Source organism: Alexandromys fortis, unplaced genomic scaffold (assembly GCF_014885135.2).
Source record: "Alexandromys fortis isolate MF-2015 unplaced genomic scaffold, M_Fortis_MF-2015_v1.1 scaffold_161, whole genome shotgun sequence".
NCBI classification, from domain to species: Eukaryota; Metazoa; Chordata; class Mammalia; order Rodentia; family Cricetidae; genus Alexandromys; species Alexandromys fortis.
The window spans coordinates 980,088-982,676 of record NW_026068073.1 but is presented as its reverse complement, the minus strand read 5'-3'; the positions used below and the strand labels follow the sequence as shown (position 1 = coordinate 982,676).

General features: G+C 41.8%; 1 long non-coding RNA gene across 3 annotated transcripts in view; it reads left to right on the top strand.

Moving 5' to 3' along the window:
• The window catches only part of LOC126488178 (uncharacterized), a 25,221-nt gene that overhangs the window by 10,801 nt on the left and 11,831 nt on the right, over positions 1-2,589 (top strand). The window contains exon 2 of one of the 3 annotated variants that reach the window (XR_007588603.1): positions 2,405-2,505. The exons of the other annotated variants lie outside the window; for them this stretch is intronic. This is a non-coding gene — a long non-coding RNA (uncharacterized lncRNA). The remainder of the gene's footprint in view (positions 1-2,404; positions 2,506-2,589) is intronic. 3 annotated transcript variants of the gene reach the window in all.

The window sequence follows — 2,589 nt, the reverse complement described above, 5'->3', positions numbered from 1 at the left end:
TCTTTTTTTTTTTTTTTTTTGGTTCCTGTCCTGGAACTAGCTCGTGTAGACCAGGCTGGCCTCGAACTCACAGAGATCCGCCTGCCTCTGCCTCCCAGTGCTGGGATTAAAGGCGTGCGCCACCACAGCCCGGCTGAGATAAATCCTTTGTATGATGTGGAGTTGGTGAAGATTTTTTTTCCCATTCAAGAGGCTGCCTTTTGGTCTTGTTGACCGTGTCCTTTGCTTTACAGAAGCTTCTCAGTTTCAGGAGGTCCCATTTATTTATTGTTGCTATTATTGTCTGTGCTACTGGGGTTATATTTAGGAAGTGGTCTCCTGTGCCCATGCATTGAAGGCTGCTTTCCACTTTCTCCTCTACCAGGTTCAGTGTGGTCAGATTTATATTGAGGTCTATAATCCATTTGAACTTGAGTTTTGTGCATGGTGATAGATATGGATCTATTTTCATTCTTCTACAGGTTGACATCCAGTTGTGCCAGCACCATTTGTTGAAGATGCTTTCTTTCTTCCATTGCATAATTTTAGCTCCTTTGTTGAAAATCAGGTGATTATAGGTGTGTGGATTAATATCCAGGTCTTCAATTCGATTCCGTTGGTCAACATCTCTGTTTTTATGGCAATACCAAGCTGTTTTCATTACTGTAGCTCTGTAATAGAGTTTGATGTCAGGGATGGTAATGCCTCCAGACGTTCCTTTATTATACAGGATTGTTTTCGCTATCCTGTTGTGTTTTTGTTTGTTTGTTTTTTCATATGAAGTTGATTATTGTTTTTTCAAAGTCTGTGAATAATTGTGTAGGGATTTTGATGGGAATTGCATTGACTCTACAGATTGCTTTTGGTAAAATTGCCATTTTTACTATGTTGATCCTACCTAAGAGCATGGGAGAGCTTTCCATTAGCGTCTTCTTCAATTTCTTTCTTCAAAGACTTAAAGTTTCTTGTCAAATAGATCTTTCACTTCCTTGGTTAGTGTTACTTCAAGATATTTTATGTTATTTGTGGCTATTGTGAAAGGTGATGTTTCTGATTTCCCTCTCAGCTTCTTTATCCTTTGTGTATAGGAGGGATACTGATATTTTTGAGTTGATCTTATATCCTGCCACATCACTGAAAGTATTTATCAGCTGTAGGAGTTCTCTGGTAGAGTTTTTGGGGTCTATCGTAAATGTACACTATCACATCATTTTCAAATAATGAAAGTTTGACTTCTTCCTTTCCAATTTGAATCCCCTTGATCCCCTTCTGTAGTGTTTCCATGGGTTTGTAGGCTTTCTGGGAGTAGTATTGTTAAATTCTAACTTTACTCCATGGTGATCCGATAAGACACATTGGGTACTCCAATTTTTTTTGTATCTGTGGAGGTTTGCTTTGTTACTGAGTATGTATGCAATCAATTTTAGAGAAGGTTCCATGAGGGGCTGACTTCGAGGCCAGCCTGGTTACAGAACAAGTTCCAGGACAGTCAGAAAACACAGAGAAACCCTGTCTCAAAAAACAACAACAAAAAATTAAATTACATTTATTTATTTATTTTGTGTGTGTATATATGTGCACATGCCACAGCAAAATATGGAGGTCAGAGGACAAGTTGGAGGTGTCTGTTGTCTCCTTCCACTGTGTGTCCTGGGGATTGAACTCAGGCTAGCAGGACCATGGGTCCCTGAGTTGATGTTTTAAACAAGAATTAACCAGTTATTTATTTTTTGTTTTTTTAAACATTTATTTATTTATTATGTATACAATATTCTGTCTGTGTGTATGCCTGCAGGCCAGAGGAGGGCACTAGACCCCATTACAGATGGTTGTGAGCCACCATGTGGTTGCTGGGAATTGAACTCAGGACCTTTGGAAGAGCAGGCAATGCTCTTAACCTCTGAGCCATCTCTCCAGCCTTTAACCAGTTATTTTTTTTATAAAGTATTCCTACATTTGGGGTTACCTGATTTTCCTCATGACTACATACATTCTGGTTATTCATTTTTGTTCTTGGTGTATCATGTCAGGAGGACACGGCATTCCGCTTTTGACCATCTTGTATTAGCAACCATTGATGATTTTGTGTGTATATGTGTTTATGTGTGTATGTATTTGTTCATGTGTGTGTGTGTGTAGTTGTGTGTAGTCCAGAGAACCACCTCGTGTGTTTCCTCAGAACTTGTCCACCTTGTTTCACGAGACAGCGTTTTACCAGTTGGGGCAGGCTGGATTCGATCTCCATCTGCCTAATCCTGGGATGGAAACATGCTACCATGCCCGGCCTTTATGTGGGTCCCGGGGATTGAACTCAGATCCTCCTTCTGAGGAGCAAGCGCCTTAAAGCTGAGCCACCGCCAGTAACCTGACGCCTCTTGCTCGAGTCAGCGATTGTTCCTTCACAGACTTCTGTTTCCCTTCCCAGCACATTCCTGGTCCTCTGTCCTGTGGAGCATTCGAAGAACCAACAAAGGTCAGAGTGGCGGGACCACAAGGATCAAAGAGGAAAGTGGCCCCAGACATGAGGTGCAGAACCATCCTCTGGCTTGGGAGTTGGGGGCGGAGCTGGAGGCAGAGAGGAAGGCCATGAAGAAATGAGGGGTGGGGAGG